Source organism: Pinus tabuliformis, chromosome 7 (genome assembly GCF_031772625.1).
Source record: "Pinus tabuliformis cultivar Carrire ecotype Pingquan chromosome 7, CPIR1, whole genome shotgun sequence".
Classification (NCBI taxonomy): domain Eukaryota; kingdom Viridiplantae; phylum Streptophyta; class Pinopsida; order Pinales; family Pinaceae; genus Pinus; species Pinus tabuliformis.
Window position 1 is genome coordinate 1,754,727,479 of NC_142293.1, and position 21,192 is coordinate 1,754,748,670.

A 21,192-nucleotide genomic window follows, 5' to 3' on the forward strand; every position below is an offset into this window, starting at 1 on the left:
ATGGGGCGCACCAACATCTCCCCAAGAGGAGAAGGGACTAGGATTTCCACCAAGGGGAATTGCTTGGTTGGTGGGCTCCATTTTCTCAACCTAAAGATCAACGCAGGAAAAAGGGGTGATTGTTCCGTTTAAAATAAATTTTAACGACGCTTTAGACACAACTTGCTTTTTCAATTTTAAAGAGTCGAGAAAAAGCTAAAGGTGACTCTAGTCGCCTTCGATGTTTTAACGAGCCCGAAGTGACAAATGCTCGGATGGACTTTTTCCGTTATAGAGTCTGAAAAAGGCCAAAAGGAACTGCTCTGGAGTTCTAGGTAGAGGGTGTGCCAAACTTTTCGCAAAACCGCAGAATACTTTTTAAGGTACGGGTGGTCAATCTTCCCGAATGCTGTGTTCAGTGCATTGCGATCAGTAGGGTGGCCGACACGGCTTCCTAAGGATAAAGGTTTTATGCCTATAGGGGTCTCCCAATATATACTCGACGGTACGTGGGAGCACAATCCGTACTGGCGCTATCGTCTCTCAGGAGGAATCACCCAACCATCAACGAGATCGACAGTCACCAGGTTTTACGACGCCGGAACACGTCTAGCCTAGACCTCTATGTTGTGTGTTAAGTTACAAAGCGTTGTTAAGTTCATTCAATTTATTTTAGGTTGATCTTTCTTAGAAGTTTGCCTTTTTGGATCACCACGAGATGTATGATACAATTCCTAAATGCAGTCTAAAGATGATAAGCAAGCTTTTATATCTTTTCAACAATGAAAATCCTAGCTACAAGGGGAAAAGGAAGACAAAAACTTTTCTCAAAGAGCATAGAGCACACTGTAAATGCACTTTTCCTAAATCAAAGCATGCAACCTATCAAAATGCAAATGCACATATGCATGTATTTGTTTTCGCTTTCTTAATATTGATGCCTAAAAAGAAAGCTGTTGCACAAATTTGAATTCGATTTCAAGTGAAATCATAAACAAGCTCCTTTTTCAAAATCAAAAAGACGATTACGACACTTTATGATTTACTTGTTTCGACACTAGAAATGCATAAATTCAAACCAAACGACAAAAGTAAAAGCTCAATCAACTGTGAACAGCAAACAAACTCACTCCTAAGATCAAAACGACACTTACGACAGGTCTAGATCTAAGGGCGACAGTATGACTAGTTTACTTTTGTAATGGGAAACTGCAAATGATGTAACAAATACACAAAGAACAAATACAGTTTCTTTATACAACTGAGGCGGAATTGAGGCAAAGAAAAGGGGTTTCAGATAGGTACACTGACTGATAACAGGCTGCAAAAACAGAGATAAAACTGAGCAAAAGGAAGCAGGGAACCACAGCTGCACAAGGCAAAGGCTGATCAGCGCACCCTCAGCACAGAGAAACTGAACTTCAGCGTAGGTATCCTTCACGGGACCTGCGTTGAAATGCAGAACCTCTTCACAGAGTCTGCGCTAAAGCAGAAATGAGAGTTGTCTCTGGGTTTTGGGTCACGGTTTGCAGTTTAATCTACAATTTTTGGCCGGATAAAAGCTATCAATTAGGTACAATTAGGAGGATGATTTAAAGGAGGACTAAGATCTATCACAAAGGGCTGTTAGAGCACTTGTGGATCAGATGTTCAGATCATAAAAACAGGCCCAGTGAGTGGACTAGAGTGGCATATCTCTACTTTGCATTTGAAAATGGCAAATGCATTTCGATTCGGCACTCCTGAGTTTATGAGAAGAACAACAATAGAAACACAAATAGACTAACAAGATACTCTCCCCAGCGGAGTCGCCAATTTGTTGTTGGGAAAAGTATCCAATTTGGAATGCCCCTATCCCACTCTAAGGTGTGATAGTGCCTTAGCAACAAACAAGGTAAACTAATTGAGTGTTCTTCTTTATGGAATGTAAATGAGGAAGAAGGATGTAACTAACCTGTGTCTTCCGCTAGTTTGTCGATCCAATCACTCCTCTCTTCAGTGGCTCTCAGCTCCTTGCTCCTTCACTGACCCAGCTTCACCGAATTCCTGCAAGATCACAAGAGAGAGAAACTACATGAAGATACAGATATACATTCATAAAAAGCTCAAGATCAGATTAAGCTAAACATGTAAGCATAACAAAACATCATTGGTACACAGCATGTAGGAGAAACTCAAATAGTTTATTGATAGAATAAGAAAGTCCAAGAGGAGATACAACCAAGTGAGTTCCAATCCAGCATCTACCTCCCAGCAAAGGAATCCCTTCCTCTCCTCCAACAAAGCATAAATCACCCAATGTACTAATCTCAATCTCAAACCAACAACAATTCTCTGCAAAGTACAAAATTCCAGCCTCCCTGAACCTCTGGGTGAGAGATCCATATATAGATGTAAGCAGAGAGGATGAGTCAGCTTATGTTTTGACTTGTGGCTTCTCTCTGTCAGTTCTTGCTTCCACTTGGAGGTTGAGAGCCTCTTACTCATCACTAGTCGAGTTCATTAAGGCAAGTGTCATTGGAGAAGATTCTGGAAGCCTCCAGGGTCTTTCCACCTCGTTGAATGAGCTTGCCATTTGTCATTTCCCGCTCAGCGCACCCTGGTAGTGCTTCCACCTGTGTTGCAGTGCACTTAGCCAGTGTAGCCTCTGCATTTCAATGCAGGCAGCTAGTGGAGCCTCTGAATTGATCCTGAATTGACTGTTTCTGAGTGGTTTTTGGTGGAGAACTTCTGGGAGAAGCTGTCATTGGTTGACCTTGTTCCTTTAGGAGCTGTAACAACATCTTTAGGGACTTTGGATCCCTTGAATTATGGACATTTCATGCTTATAGCTGTAAGGCACAAAAATGTCTATAACATTATGGTTACGATATTCAGTTATGATCCAACATATTTGTGATATGTTGTTTTACTAATCTAGATTAACTTTTCATATGTGTGAATGATAATTGTGTATGAGTTATGATGTAAACTTGTTAGCTAGTGACTATTATAGATATCATGATCTTATTTATATTTGAATTGATATGTTGTGAAGTTATATCGTGCTAACTATATTTATTATGCATACAAGATAGCATCCCCTGAGACATAGTAAGGTACAAGTTTTCTTATGTTGTATATTTGGTTCTTGACTGTTTGATTATGTTGTCTAGTTGATTTATTTAACATGGAATGTTGCAAGTTGGTTGAATGTTTGATGAATTGCATAATATGAGTATGTGTTCAAATGATCTTGTTTTAAGATGATTGTGCTAATACATATGAGTTGAGATAACTGACATGTACTTGAGTATGATAGGTGATAGTTGTAGCATTATGTATTATAATTGATGACTGTGAGTTGACTATGGATTATGACATAATTGTTAGTCCTGGTAAAGGTTCATGTCAAATTGATAGATATGATTGTCTTGATATGTGGAACATGTGGTTTACATGTGTGAGCAGTTGCAAGAAACATGCTTGGTATTAGCATGAAATGGTAATAGTTGATGTGTTTATATAACTAATAGTTGGGTGATTCAACAATGCATAGTAAGCCTCGAACGCAGCAAGGTAAAAAGGTAAAAGGAAGGAATTATACAAGAATTCTTTTAGCTATTTTTGGAAAACCTAATTCCAAACAAATGAGTGCTTTTCATACATGGAGTCCTCTTAACCTTGATTTTGTTGACATTATGTGGATATGTGCTAGATTCATGAACATGTACTTGACAGGTATATTAGTTAGTATCTAGTTACAGGCGGATATGTCAAGATAATTGGAGTCCCTTGAAAGATGGCAGGGATGTGTTCAGTTGCAAGGAAACAAGCTTGGCATGACAAGATAAGGTAACTGATGAACTTTTATGTTTATTTATGCACTGACATTATGTGTTTATGGTAGCATAATGCAGGGAGTTGCATGGCAAGAGAGATTGCCATGAAATTTTGAAGAAGGCTTTGGTTGAGATTTCCTTGGGAACCATGGGGATTGAGTCATGGTGTCTGTTGTTCATATTGTGCTTTTTTTATTTGTTATTGTTGCACTTGATGTGTGATTTTGAGTGTGTCGGGTGCATATTTATGCCACTTTATTGCAGTGCCATATCGTTATTTTTTTTCATGGTTTTCTTCTTGTTTGTTTCTCGGCTTTCCTTTTATGTTTTGAGTCTTGGGAATTGGTTGGGAATGGAGGAAATTAATGGAGCTCTAAGAGAGTTGTGTGGTACCAAACGGTTAAGGTAAGACTCAGATGAAGCTCTGTGCATGAGTAAGCGTAGTGGAAGGTAAAACTATGATAGTTGATTGGATTGGTTGGGTCCATGGTGGTAAATGGATGGTGGAAGTACATACATGAGAAAGGTAACCAGAAAAGGTAAAGTAAATGGATATGAGGTGTCAGGTTCCTTGGCTATGTTGGGAACAATTTTTTCTCAATGTTGTACATGTTGTACGCAGATAAAGGAAGTTCTCTTAACCTAGAACTTATGCTATATGGTAATTATGTCATGATCATGATTACGACGATGTTTATATATGCATGTATGTATGTATTTATGTCACTATAAGACAAGATGATGATTGTTTTATGCTAATGATTATATATGTATGTATGTATGTTTTCATTATCTGACAGGGTTGTCAGTGATCATTCTTGTGGAGGAATGATTTCTTATGCAGGTGAATGGCATGATGAGATTCCTGGTTCATGAGGAATCAAGTGGGAAGAGTAGTCATGACAAATATATGAGGTCAATATCATGTGGATATGAATTGATATTATATACTTGTATTATGCCTATGTTTATGATAGGTAATGTGGAAGGATACATCGGTGAAATGAAAGTAGTGTGGTCTACGACATGATGGGACAAGCATAGATAAGACACTGGGAGAAAGGTTTCTTGGCAGAGACAATCTGCTTTTGGATGTGAGGTACTATTGTTATGCATATGTTGTATATGTTGTACATGTTGCATCTATGATGTTGTGCATATGCGGTGTTGTGTATACATAGTGTGTGTACATGTTGTTTATGCAATGTTATGTACAGGATCATACAAATAGTGTTGTGCAAATATTGCATATGTAGTGCTATGTACGTGATGGATATGCAATGTTGTGAGCACACGGTGTTGTGCACATGTTGAATATGAAATGTTGTGTACAAATGATGCTATGTACATGTTGGATATGTAGTGCTATGTACATATGGCATTCTATGCATGTTGTACATATGGTGCTATGTACGTATGGTGTTGTGTGCATGATTGTATAAATGGTGTTGTGAGCATGTGGTGCCATGTACATGTTGTACATGTGGTGCTGTTTGCATGTGGTGCTATGTACATGTCATGCATGTGGCGCTGTGTACACATGGTGTCGCGTACATGTCATGTGTGTGGTACTATGCACATGTGGTATTGTGTACACGTTATACAATGGTGCAGTGTACATGTGGTCTTGTGCAGGTGGTGTCGTGTACATGTGAAGCTGTGCACACATTGTGCAAGTGGTTGCAATGTACAAGTGACACTATGTACATGTGTTACAGATGGTAATGGTGTAGATGCATGTATTTCATGGTGTTGTATGATGCGTGTAGCTGTATGTGTGTGATGCACACTATGTGTATGTGCACGTGGTTCAGCAGAAGGCACTGGGTGTTTATCTGGTGTGGCAACTAATCTGGAGTGCATACAGAATAAAGACAATGGTAGAAGCTAAGGGTTGATTAAAGGATAAGTATCAACATTCCATTTCAGTTTTGTCATGCGTGTGATTTATGATTATGGTATATGATGATTATATGTGATCTATGATCCTGGTTATGATGGTTACATGTGATTTATGATTTGATGGTTATGTTGTGAGCTAGCCTGATGTGATATTCTTATACATGTTTATTTGGTCAAATATGCTAGTTTTACTTGTTGTGACAGGAAGCGAACATGATTACAAGTGTATCTTATTGACGTACTACCAATGAGGTATGATTTGAGTTTATATCAATTTATTTGAATCTAATGGAAGTTATGCGCTTGGAATAGGAAACATGAACATGCTCGGTTGAGTGGCTGAAATCAACTGTAAGAATTGGCAACAACAATAAAAGGATTGGAACATTCAATAGTATGCTAGTAAAACACTTCAAGAGTAGGGCCATTGTGGTACACTGGTACCCAATATTGTCCATTGATTTCCCAGATCATGATATGACCGACATGATGGTTTTGAGGCAGGTATATGCCTTGGTTTTATATCTTCCGGTGCAAGGAGGCCTTGCCAAGAGATGGATCACCCAAGATAGGGGATTCTAGGGAACCTGGAAGGTGAGTGAATGCACAGAAGGGGGTGACCAGATTTCCTGAGGGGCTTCGTAGCAGAGAAGGGAAGGTCATGGATATATTGGTTTGGTCATTAGCATTGCCAAATGGAATCAGATGCACATTGGGTGTGCGCCCTGGAGCAATGAGCCGATAACTGTTCGCTGAGGGGACAAGTGGCACAAGATTATAGCACTGGACATTTGATGCAACTTTGTGTGTGGATTTTGGACTTCCTGGGAAGGAGGTGAATCCTGGTATTACTTTGAGGGTGGAGGTGTGATCCTATGGATTCCCTTGTTGATTGGTACATGCATTGTATCATTTTATTTTATGGTTTAGAAAATGTGCATATGTGGTTATTATAAATACTCTAATGAGCTGTGTTATAAAGCTCCAATAAGCGATATGGCTGTGATGTTATTATGGTTGTTATATTGTCATGTTGTCATGATGTTTTTCTTTTGAGCAGGTTCTTCATTGTAATTACTGCAATGAGCTAAGTTATAAAGCTTAGTAGGCAACATGTTTTCTTTTCAGTGGTTTTGCTAAGGTCTTGGTGTGGTTTAACACCGAGGATGGTGTTCCCCAAGGGGGAGGGTTCCGTAACAGCCTTGGTGAAAAGTTCATGTAATAAAAGTTAATAAAGGCAAAATAAGACCACAATTAAGGGACACTTATTCTAAGTTGAATGCTGGGCAAAGATATTCTAGTGGGCGTCATTGGATGTGTGTTTTGGCTAAGGAAAATTGGTGATGGCTAAGGCAAAGGAATTAAAAGGAAAAAATGATTTTTTGACACATTTATTTATGAAATTAAAGGAAATTAGGAGAAAAGGAAGGTAAAAGGTCACAAGTTGCATGTGAGGAGGAAATTGAAGGAAAATAATGGAAAATGAAGAAAATAGAGGCTTCATTCATAAAAAGGATTCTAAGGATCAGTTGGCAAGTCTTGAAAGTGTAATCTTTTTTCAAGTTCAAGTTTGGAGCTCTCTCATTATTCTCTCTCTCTCTCTCTCTCTCTCTCTCACTCACTCTCTTGTTGACTTAGAGTTTTCTTGGAGCACTCTAGCATTGGATCAAGGAAGGGAAAACAAACAAGGGAAAGGAAGGAAAGCAAGGATCAAGGATGGAAATTAGGATCAAGCGGCTTCAATGGGAATACTTGTAGGTAACCTTTTGGATGTGTGATTTCCTAGCTAGTTTGGACATGCATGGCTTTTCATGTTGGTGTATGGTTCTCTTTTCGTCGGTGGCATGGTTTTGTTGGGTTATGACAGTGGATTTCAACCTAGCCTAGCCTTTTTCTGGATGCCATGGTATGTTGGGATGTTTATTTCAGTTTTGGAACTTTGGAATTGCTGGATGGATTTTGGAATCCATGGCAGAAGTGGTCTCAAGGTTCATTCCCAAAGGCTTAGGAATCCCTTGACCAGTTTTGGTAGGATACACGGTAAAGCCTGAGAGAGAAGTGTTGGTTTAGGGCCTAGTGATCTGGGTTTGGATTGTGGTAAAGCCCCGAGAGACAAGGAGATGGAAAATTCTTCAAGGATATTGATGAATTCCAGATGGATTTCCAAGTTCTATTCGGTTGTGATCGGAGCACCAGTTTTGATGTGATAAAAGTTGGATTGGGGTGGAGGTGGTTTAACCTCTAGATTCATTTGGTTTTTCTTGGATTAGTTGTTCTATGAGATCCCACATTCATGCTTGGAATATGGAACGAGGGTGACTGGCTGAAAGAGAGATTTGGTTCAACCATGTCTATGGTCAGTTGGTACGTGGAAGTCCGGAACCTAGTCATATTTTCCTATGACTAATAAAGCTAACTTATCTCACTTTTGCACTGATTTATATGTGTATTTAATGGTTTTCATATCTCTGATATTTATATGGTTTTATGTTGGTTATAAGAATGGTTGAATAACTGGTTCATGTCATGGTTATTTCATATATCTATTTGTAAATATTAAACAGATAGATGCAAGACCTAATTGATGACGTAGTAGTTCAATGGAGAAGGAGGTTATCCTTTTGGTTATGTTTCATAAGTTTTTCAGTCATTTATGATCTGTCTTGTATCCTAGACCTGTAAGTTGCATTGATGCCAAGTGTTTAACAGAATATCAATCTCGATTGGGGATGCCTAGGCTTAGTCCTGAGGGTAATTTTTGATTGATCAACATTGTTATTATGTTTTTAATGAATTCTAAAAGTTACAACAAGTACTGGGTAGAGGCCAAGATTTTGGGCTAGCAAAGTGGCTTAAATCCCAGGGTCGCTAGCACATAACTAGCAATTTTGGTCCAAAATTGCTGGCAGATAGGTCTGTGAGAGTGAATTTGGGTTTCTGGTCACTCCCTTTCCCATAGCATGAGAGAAACTATGGCCTAAGAGATGCATAATAGCAGTGGGACCTATGGAAAGACTTTTTGAGTGGCTGACTTGATTCATGAGGGTTTTGTTGATGATGTTGGATGATTGTATGTGATGTTCCATCGATTCCACTTCCTTAAGGTGTCATGGGAGGTTGAATATGATTGTAGTAACATCTATCCTCATGTTGACCCTGGTTGGCATGGTTACTTTGGGTATACTTGGGAGGGGGTGTTACAATTGCGCGCCTCCCCCTTACGAAGGCATTGAGGATTTTTGAAAAGTTACCATAGGTTCAAGCAGGATTTTTTTGGGATGGCCTTAAATATGATATTCAGGAGTTTGTGGCAGAATGCTTGGTTTGCAACAAAATAAAGTTGAGACAATTAAGAACCTGGGTTTGTTACAAACTTTAGCCATTCCAGGTCAGAATTAGGAGGAGGTCCCAATGGATTTTATCATAAGTTTACCCAAGTCTAAAGGAAAGAGTGTCATCATGGTGGTAGTTGACAGAATTACCAAGTCTGCATAGTTTTATGCATTATCTCATCCTTTTAAATGCAATATAGTTGCTACTTCATTTATGTAAACAATTCAAATCTACATGGAAACCCAAAGATTATTGTACGTGACGGAGATCCCATTTTCACTAGAAATTTTTGGATGAAATTATTTTCTTGTCTTGGTACTCAACTAGCTCAGATCTCATCTTATCATCCTAAATCTGATAGAAAAAATGAGATAGTGAACAAATGTTTGGAGGAATATCTTATTTTCTTTGTATATGATAAACACACATAATGGGTCAAGCAGTTACCTCTACCTGAATGGTGGTTTACCACTTCCTTCCATACTATAGCAAAAAATGACCCCATTTATGGCACTTTATGGATATCATCCACTGTCCACCACATCATCTTTAAGAGAAAATTGTAAGGTTCAAGTAGTGGAAGATCACATTGAGCATCAACAATAAGTTCTCCAACTATTAAAGGATAAGATCACTATGGCGCAAAATCGAATGAAACGACAGGTAGATCAACATTGCAATGAATTTTTTTTTGATGTAGGTGAGTAGGTATTTTTATGGCTACAACCATACAAACAAGTGTCCCTCAATCAAGCTAAAAAGGATAATAAATTATCACCCAAGTACTATGGTCCTGACAAGGTGTTGCCAAATATTGGTACTATGGCATACAAATTGGAGTTTTCAGTATCTTCTCGAGTACACCCATTTTTCCATGTTTCATGATTAAAGAAAGTTATTGATGAAAGCTCCCAGTTCAAAAAATGTTTCTAGAACTTGACGAAGAAGGAAAAATCATATTTGAGCCTGAATCACTCATGGAAACAAGAACTTGACAGCTACGGAATCAATTAATTTTAGAGTATCTCATTAAGTGGAAGAAGTTACCCACTAAAGATTCCACATGGGAGGATGATAATTTTATATGGAAGCATCCAGAACTACTCAAGCATTGAGGAAACCACTTTTTCTAAGGAGAGGGGCATGTTAGGTCCCTATAATACAAGTGCATTCCCCTTATTGTTATTAGTGTAATCCCCTATTGTTATTGTTGTGCCCCATAGAAGCCCACTATTGCTATTTTTGTGGCCTTACATTATTATTTTTATGTAGGCTTTGATTATATTGTGACCCCTTAGAATCCTATATATAGAAATGAGGTATTATCATTTGTATCATCCAAGAATTGTTCATTTATGTAATGTAAAGGAGGTTGCCCCCTTGAAGAGGATAATTCTCAAGTCGTTGATCTATCTTTTCTATGAGCTGGTTGCATAACATATTTTCTAATATGTAGTCAAATCATGGGTATTGTTTAGTATACCATGAACGCATGTGATATGTCATAGGTTCGTTGAGTGAAGATCCCCATGTCTAGATATTAGCCCCTAATATATGGATCAACTTCCACCATATGTACCTCCACATCAATGACCACACCATCTTCGATCATATTTATTGGAGCTTCTATCTTAACCAAATTTAGCATAGCTATGTCCAATATTGGAGACTCAAAATTCTCATTCAAATTTGATTTTTAAAGCCCTACGATGGGTACCAATATCTTAGTATGGAGTGTGACTATACCCAATAATGTATTTCCTTATGATTGGAATCATTTTTCTTATTCCATGTCATCCTCTAGCACAACTTCTAGTACATTCATTTCTATTGAGCACTCTAATTCTTTTGGAAGTCAATTGTTAGGGGGGGCCTCATTTCATGGGTTCACATTTCCATGGAATACCTATGGGGGAGGGAACAATTTATCTCATAATATGTTAATATTTGGGGGCCTCATCCTTTTGGTAATCCTTCTAGAACACCCTTTGGCTTAGAAGGTCAACATTATTTTGGGGATCCTTTTGCCACTATTGGTATCCACCCTAGGGTAATTAACCAACAAAAAGTTTACATGGGTGTTGGAGCTAATAACTCTAGTCAAACCACTTCCATGAGTCATAATAACATTAGAAACTGAGATATCGGTGGAGCACCTCCATCACTTGTGTCACAGGGAGTAGCTAATCCCCCTAAGAATAATTCAACTCACCTTTCATGGAAACACTTGATTTTCCTGATATGTCTAAGTTAATGAATGATCCCATCAAGGATAATATTGCATGACCACATGTCCCACATAAAATACCATTAGACAGTCCTAAGCTTTATGGTAAGCTTTTAGAATACCCTACAACCCACATTACTACTTATCACTTGTGGTCCTCTTCCAACTCATTCATGGATGATAGCATGCAGTTGCATCTTTTCCAACAGAATATTACTAATAGTGCTATGAAATGGCACATTGAATTAGAGTTCACCACCTATTATAATTTCATGTGTTTATCTTAGGCCTTTGTCAATCACTATAAATTACATGTTACATACAATACTAGAACCAAAATTCTCACTAAATTCCACCAAGATACATCCACCCAAATTTTGATCATATTCATGGGTGGGGAAGAAGATTAAATCTCTTAAGAACCGAGTTCCCTAATGATTTCTTACATGAGAGTTTCACTAATTCCCTGTTGGCTAGGATTTTTGAAGATGTTGCAAAGGTAAGAGCCCAACCCAATGATCAAGCCATCATGCATTCCCATCAACTTGAATTGATCTATTCTCAAGTGGGTACCTTATATGATATTATTCCCAACTCTCCTCTATCATTGATTGATATTATGATCACAAACCTAGAACCCATGTTGATGGTGTAGTGTGGTTTGTATTTTCTGGAAACATTGGCTAGCTAGCTTCTTAGATGGTTCAAATGAATATCTATTCTAGTATACTAGTTAACATGCCTTATACTCAGGCTCCTAATTCATTTTTCCCACCTATGGGGTCAACTTTGTTCACTGCACATCAATAAAGAACCCTTGACAAATAGGAGGTAAGAAGAAAATACAAATCTAAAAATTCAAATGAGGAACAAGGAGCATCAAAAAATTAAGAGAACTTTGGCGGTGGTATGAAAGAGAATAAAAAGAAAAATCATTACCCTTGCAATATTCATGGGGAATACCATCTCACTCATGAGTGCCCCTAGATGGATTGTATTCATTGATACTCCTCACAACAACCTACTGCTAATCCACCTGTTGTCTTGATGAATACTTTTCACCCAACATAAACACATGGTTGCTCATCCTCCACCACCTCAACAAGGAGGAAGTGGGGGAAAAACTTCTAGTAATACATAATATTGCACTAACTATATATTTATGGTGAAGAAAGACATTAATATCACAACCAAAGCACATAATTATGAGAATCCTAAAAGTGGAACTTCTACCTCAGAACCAGGGAAAATTTTAAGAACCATCCTAAATTTATATGTATAATAAATGGGCGAATCCCCATGATACATAAGAAAAATGGGAGGCAACTCTATCAGTAATATAATATGTATATATAATTTTTTTGGCGAATCTCTCACTAGATTATATTATCTTGTAAATCCATGGCAAATCTTTCATTGAATTATAAAATCTTGTAAGATCTTGCCAAATATTTCATTGAACAATAAAACATTGTGAAGTCTTGGTGAATTTTTGGTTAAAGTATGAAAGCATATATGATAATAGGAAAACATATTCATTAAACTGTAATATACTAACATACATGTTTGGAAAAAATAAGCATAATTTTCTCTTCCTACAAACAATGTTGCAAGTTTCAGTGGCCATGTTTGTCAAGGTTCTTACTATATGCTCTTTCATATCCTTCTATTAGTTTTGATAATATTCCAAAAAAAAGTTATTGTAGGCATTGATCTTGACCACCAATTCTGTCAAGTTAGGAGATATTAATCTTTTCTCTACCACGTTTGTCAAGCTACCACTTTTGTCAAGCTATCAAATTTCTTTCTTATTCCATAGACGTCCAACTGCGAGATAAAAAAGACACATCAAGTTTGTTTACCCCAACACGCCAACAAGTAGCAAGCCCAACTATACAATATAAGAAAGTAGTAGGTATCCCAATGGCCTGAAGGGGATCTATTGGAAAGAAGTGACTGTTGTAAGAAGCCTTCCAATCAATATATAAATATATAAATGTAGATTCATTATTATTTTAATTGGAAATCTTCAATTAAATAATAAAATTTAATTACGCCTCTCCCAATATAAATTTCTTATTAGCATAATTCACTACCTTCATACGTCTTTCATTTTTTAATAACATTGTAACATGTGAATTAATTTCCTTTTTGGTGCACAATCTGTGCCTTTTAGGACAATATGGTGCAGTGGCCCAACCCTTACAGATCATTACGACAAGATAAGAATAACAAAGAAGATGAAAGGAACTAATCCAACATCAGTACCTTAACTTTTTCATGAAGATATCATATTGAGAATGTTTAAAAAATGGTGGGAAGTCTGGGCAGTGACTATCTCTATTTTGCAAGGGTGATGTAGAAAAAGTGATAAGATTTCACTGTTTTGATTTTTTTTTTGTTCAGTTAGAAAAACTGATATTAATGGAGATATTGGTATTTTTTACTAAATTTTGTGAAGTGACTAAATGTATCTTTAACCATTCACCTTAATATTTTTTTTACAATATAAGTTCCTAAATCTATTTAATATCTTCATTATCATAAAACCAACTTATATCCATCTTAACTCCACATCTACCACTCTTAGAGGGATGAAATCTATTTATCCTTGTCAACACTTGGTAGACCCGGAATTAAGACGGATCTAAGCTGATATAATTTCCTATTTAAATAGTCTATTCTCGTATGAATACCACGGTATTACCATGGGTCAATACCATGGCTTATCATAGAACTAGAGCTTAAAAACTACTATCAGTAATTTATAAAAATTAATAAAATTAATAATTGATTTTTCTCTTGATCTACCAAGCCCCGAGAGGGATCAAATATTGTTGGGTGTGGAGCTTGATTATCTTCTGTATTCAAAGGTATTGCCACATTGGACCCCAGTTCGAAATGGGGTAGCAACGTCGCTCGTAAAATATTCGCTGCAGGGGGGTCCAGGGGGGCAGCTGCAACCTTTGGGGAGCCCCCCCTGGTGGGGGGTTTCGGGGGCAGTGCCCCCGAAGCTAAGAATAGATGTAAAATTGCCTTGTAAAAGTATAGTAATTTCTAGTCAATCTGTGCCATTCATTAGGCAGAGTTCTGATAGTAGAAGTTATGTTTAATTTAGGGTTTTTCACTCTAGAAGGCAACCCCTCACTATATATGAGGGAATTGTATTGCGTCTATGTAGATTTGTATTCTGAGTGAGAAAGAGAGAGGAGATTGAGAGAAACGAGGGTGTTACAGTGGATCTTCTATAGGTTGTACCTCTTCAGTTTGCTGGATAATATAAAAGGAAGGACTGGTTGTTTCTCTGTGGACGTAGCCCAAACTGGGTGAACCACGCATATCTGTGTCTCTCTTGTTTTATGCGTTTTTTGTGTTTATATTTATGCAATATTTTATGTGTTCCATTGCTCCGTAATATATAATTTTCTAACAACTGGTATCAGAGCCGAAGGTCTTTTTGGTTGATAAACTCGCAGGAGAGAAGGATTCCTGGTTCGAGTGGGAGCAATGGTGGAATATGGTAAGTTTAGGGTCGATAAATTTATCGACAAAAACTTCTCGCTATGGAAGATGCAGATGGAAGATTATCTATATTAGAAAGATCTGTACCTACCATTGGGTGGAAAAATAAAGATGCCAATGGGTATGACAGATGAAGAATGGAAGCTTCTTGATAGAAAGGCACTCGGAATAGTATGGTTGTGCCTCGCAACGTCGGTTGCCTTCAACATTTCGAAGGAAACAACGATGGAGGGTTTAATTTAGGCGTTGGCAAAACTATATGAAAAACCCTTGGCCTCAAATAAGGTATTTCTTATGAAGCATTTATTTAATATGAAGATGTCTGAAGGTGGATCTGTTACAGACCATTTAAATGATTTTAATACTGTTACAAGTCAGTTAAGTTCTGTAGGGGTAAAATTTGATGTTGAAGTTAGAGCTCTGTTATTCTTGTGCTCATTGCCAGAAATTTGGAATGGTTTTGTAATGGCCATTAGTAACTTTATTTCTAGATCTAGTAATTTAAAGTTTGATGATGTTGTCGGTGCTATCCTTAGCAAGGAAAAGCGACGGAAAAGCTCTGGTGAGATATCGAGTAATTCTTTGAGTGCAGAGTCTAGGGGAAGAAAAATGGAAAGAGGAAAGAGCTCAGGATATTGCAGTAAATCAAGGAAAGGTAGATCCAAGTCCAGATCGGGGATAGTCTACTAGAAATGTGGAAAGAAAGGACACCTAAAGAAAGACTGTAGATCTCGGAAGGGAAAAGAAGGAGATGCACAACAAGAAAACAATCATGAATCAAATGTGATAGGTGAGGTGTTATAAGATTATTTGATTCTTTCTTTCGAAAATATCACTGATTCCTAGGTGGTAGATTCGGGGGCCTCATTCCATGCCATATCTGATAAGAAATACTTTCATGACTATGTTCAAGGATATTTTGGACAAGTCCATTTGGGTGATGATAAACCCTATAAAATTGTTGGAATGGGTAAGGTTCTTGTAAAACAACAAAATGGAAACCAATGGCTACTAAAGGAGGTAAGGCATGTTCCAGATCTGAAGAAAAATTTGATTTCAACAGGGCAATTAGGTGGTGAAGGTTGTGTGAAAAATTTCATAGATAAAGCTTGGAAGGTCACCAAAGGAGCCCTGGTAATAGCAAAAGGCGAAAAGGTTGGTACATTGTATTTATGGAATGGTATTTCTAACTATGTTAATGCTTTAACTCCCAAAGGAGCAGATTCAACATTATTCTATCATACGCTCGGACACATGAGTGAGAAGGAGATGAAGATCATTCACTCAAGGAATTTGTTGCCGGGTTTGAAGAATGTTGATTTGGACTTCTGTGAGAATTGCATTTATGGAAAATAGAAGAGAGTTAGATTTCTCAGAGTTGGGAAAGAAAGGAAGAGTGAAAAATTAGAGCTTGTGCATATAGATGTATGGGGACTTGCTCAGGTATCATCTCTTGGTGGCTCTCGTTATTATGTTACTTTTATTGATGATGAAACTAGAAAAACATGGATTTACTGTATTAAGAATAAATTTGATGTATTTGATACTTTCAAGAAATGGAAAGTTTTGGTTGAGATTGAGACAGGAAAGAAATTGAAGTGTCCCAGATCAGATAATGGAGGTGAATATTGCAGCAACGAGTTTGATAGGTACTGTTCAGAGCATGGAATTCGCAGATAGAAGACAGTGCCAAGAACACCACAAGGAAATGGTGTGTCAGAAAGGATGAATAGAACAATCATGGAGCGTGCAAGGTGCATGAGATTGCATGCAGGATTGCCTTTACAATTTTGGGCAGATATTGTAGATACTACTGTTTATTTAATAAATAGTGGGCCTTCAAGTTCCTTGGATGGTGGTGTTCTAGAGGAAGCATGGACAGGAAAAAAGGTAAACTACTCCTTTTTAAAGCCTTTTGGTTGTGAGGCCTTTGTCCATATTAATAAAGAAAATAGAACAAAGCTTGAGGCAAAATCAAAGAAATGTACCTTTATTGGATATGGTGTTAATGATTTTGGTTATCGCTTATATGATTATGAAAATCACAAAATCATTAGGAGCAGAGATGTAATATTCAATGAAAAGGTCTTGTATAAGAATCCGTTGCAGGAAAAGATTCAGGAAAAAAAATAAGGAATACACAGTTCTTGATGAGATCACTGAAAAATTAAAGGTGCCTGAAAATAATAATAATCAACAACCACAACAATAGCAACCACCACAACAACAATAGGAACCCCAAACACTTGGAAGTGGTGTTAGAAGATCTACCAGGATAAGTAGACCCCCCGAACAATACTCTCCTTCATTATATTATTTATTGTTGACTGATTCTGGTGAACCTGAATGTTATGAAGAAGCAATGCAGGTTGAAAGCAGGAAGAAGTGGGATCTAGCCATGGAAGAAGAGATGGAATCATTAATGCATAACAAAACTTGGGACTTAGTTAGGTTTCCTACAGGTAAAACTACAGTGCAGAATAAATGGGTTTACAGGCTGAAGGAAGAAGATGGAGGAAAATAGAGGTACAAAGCTAGACTTGTGGTGAAGGGGTTTGCACAAAAGAAAGGTATTGATTTTGATGAAATATTTTCTCCTATTGTTAAAATGAGTTCAATCAAAACTATTATAAGTCTAGTAGCAGCTGAAGATTTGCATCTTGAGCAGTTAGATGTAAAGACAACCTTTCTCCATGGGGATCTGGAGGAAGAGATATATATGCAGCAAACACAAGGATATGAGGTAAAAGGGAAGGGGAAACTAGTGTACAGGTTGAAGAAGAGCTTGTATGTCTTAAAACAGGCTCCAAGGCAGTGGTATCTAAAATTTGACAAGTTTATTTCTGAACATGGTTATACTAGATGTCACTCTGATCATTGTGTTTATCTAAAAAAGCAAAATGATGGCAGCTATATTATATTGTTATTGTATGTAGATGACATGCTTGTTGTAGGGTCTAACATGCAGGAAATAAATGTGCTCAAAAGAAAATTGGAAAATTCATTTGCAATGAAGGATTTGGGAGCTGCAAAACAAATCCTTGGTATGAGAATAACTAGAGTCAGAAAAAATTGCAAACTAACATTGTCTCAGAATGAGTACATACAAAAGGTATTGAAAGATTTAATATGCACAATGGAAATCCAGTTAGTACACCTTTTGCTAGCCATTTTAAACTTAGTAAGGAAATGTGCCCAGGGACCCAAGAAGACATGGATTATATGTCTAAAGTTCCATATGCATTAGCAGTTGGAAGCTTAATGTATGAAATGGTTTTCACAAGGCCTAATATTGCACATGCAGTGGGAGTTGTAAGCAGGTACATGAACAATCTAGGAAAGGAACATTGCATGGCAGTGAAATGGATTCTCAGATATTTGAAAGGTACCACAAATCAAGCGTTATGCTTTGGTGGTTAAAACATTTCTCTACAGGGATATGTTGATGCAAATATGGCAGGTGACAGAGATAATAGGAGGAGCACTACAAGATATGTATTTACTGTAGGTGGAACAACTATCAGTTGGGTTTCAAAAATCCAAAGTGTTGTTGCACTTTCAACAACAGAAGCAGAGTATGTTGCTGCTACAGAGGCTAGTAAAGAAATGATTTGGTTACAAAGGTTTATGGGTGAATTAGGTAAGGAGCATGATATGGGAATGTTATACAGTGATAGCCAAAGTACCATTCATCCTGCAAAGAAATCAGAATTTCATTCTAGGACTAAACACATACAAGTCAAGTACCATTTCATATGATCAGTGTTGGAAGATGGAGAGTTGAAGCTGGAAAAGATACACACTAGCCAAAATCTTGTAGATATGCTAATAAAAGTTGTAACCAGGGAGAAACTGAGAATATGCTCAGTTTCAATTGGTCTTCAAGTATGATGAAGAAGATGAGAAACAACAAGGTCCAAAGAGGAGTTATTGTCCAACAAATGAAGTAGCAGTGGAGTTGCTATAATCAGTCTCCAAGTGGGAGATTGTTGGGTGTGGAGCTTGATTATCTTTTGTATTCAAAGGTATTACCACATTGGACCCCAGTTCGAAATGGGGCGGCAATGCCTCCCATAAAATATTCACTGCAGGGGGGGTGAGGGGGGGGCGACTGTGACCTTTGGGGAGCGCCCCCTTGGCGGGGGGTTTTGGGGGCAGTGTCCCCGAAGCTAAGAATAGATGTAGAATTTCCTTGTAAAAGTATAGTAATTTCTAGTCAATCTAGGTTGTTCATTAGGTAGAGATCTAACGGTAGAAGTTATGTTTAATTTAGGGTTTTTCACCCTAGAAGGCAACCCCTCACTATATATGAGGGAATTGTATTGCGTCTATGTAGATCTGTATTCTGAGTGAGAAAGAGAGAGGAGATTGAGAGCGAAGAGGGTGTTACAGCAGATCTGTTGTAGGTTGTATCTCTTCAGTTTGCTGGATAATATAAAAGGAAGGACTGGTTGTTTCTCCGTGGATGTAGCCCAAACTGGGTGAACCATGTATATTTGTGTCTCTCTTATTTTATGCGTTTTCTATGTTTATGTTTCTACAATATTTTATGTGTTCCATTGCTTCGTAATATATAATTTTCTAACAAATATTTTTTCACTCTATGCTAGTTTGCATATCATGATACTTGATCCCTCTCAACGCTTAGTAGATCCAGAGTAAAGATGGATCTATGTTGGTTTAATTCCCCCCTTTAAATAGGTTACATTCCATGTGAATACCATGGGTCAATACCATGTGCCATCTTTATATTTATTAGTACTAATATTAGGGTTAATAATTTTTTTTTGCATGGTATTAATAATAATTTGGCCCATGGTATTTGGCCCATAGGCTTCACCTAAATATAACACATTTTTTGAGTGTTTGTAAATATAAGGCGACTTATGGAGAAAATATAAAAAAATGTTTTATTTATTTTTCATACCTCTCATTTATTTATATTTTTATTAATTTACCATACCTCTTTTATAAATATGGTATTTGGCCGATAGGATTCACTTAAATAAAACCTCCTTTTTGAGTCTTCTTAAATAGAAATAGGGTTATGGACTAAATATAAAAAGAGGTTTTATTTATTTACCATACCTCTAGTTTATTTATATTTATATTTATTTACCATGCCTTTGGAGTAAGTATAAAAAGAGGTTTTATTTATTTACCATACGTCCAATTTATTTATATTTTTATTTATTTACACCCTTGCGTGTTCGTAAATATAAGGTGAATTATGGAGTAAATATAAAAAATGTTTTATTTATTTACCATACCTCTCATTTATTTATATTTTTATTAATTTACCATACCTCTTTTATAAATATGGTATTTGGTCCATAGGATTCACTTAAATAAAACCTCTTTTTTGAGCCTTCTTAAATAGAAAGAGGGTTATGGACTAAATATAAAAAGAGGTTTTATTTATTTACCATACCTCTAGTTTATTTATATTTTTATTTATTACCATACCTTTGGAGTAAGTATAAAAAGAGGTTTTATTTATTTACCAAACCTCCACTTTATTTATATTTTTATTTATTGGGACCAAATAAAACCTCCCAAACCACCTCCCAAACCAGAAAATGGGCGATTGCAAATGAATTTAACATTGAAAAACAAAAAATTGGGCGATTGTAATGGAATATAACCTCCCATACTAGGCGAATCAGGTCAAATGAGTCTTTTCATAGTTTATCTGCCCCCATTTTTTGGGGCTAAAATGAAAAAACATAATTATTTTTTAAATAAAAGTTGGGCTAAATATATGAAATGGGTGTTTTATAAAAATTTCACCCCTCTAAAATGAAAAACCCCTTAAACTTCGCCCTTGAGCTAAAATTCGCCCCTAAAAGTTACCATGCTCAAAACCCATGAACCAACCTCCACCTGATGATCTTCTTCATTTTGTTAATCTAGCGGTAAATACCATGCCATGCACACCAAAGGGGGTGCTTGTAAAGACTATGCATAATTATAATGCGAGAGATACTCAAAACTATAGTATTATAGAGATCTGGTCCATGCTCCAGTTGTTATGTCCACACTAGAAGGTTTGCAATGTTTCCTAGAATAACCCAACACACTCTTATCTACTATTGGTGGGTTGGATCCCTCATATTCCAATATCATGATGTTTAATCCTTCTTTGTGGAAACCTTCGTTTACACATTACATAACCTTCTAGATAATGGCCCAAGTCTTAGGATAGCACATTCATAGGACCATCTTGGATGGGGGGCATCTACTTACATCATGTCATCAAAGTGTTGGAAAGCTCTAGGTTCACTAACATCAGGTTTGCCTAGATTAGTGTTAAAGGATTTCTATGGGAATTTCTTACAACCTCAAGGGGTGTTATCCACTTTACCTATTGAGCTTTGGTAAAAACAATATCTCTTGATGTCAATATCA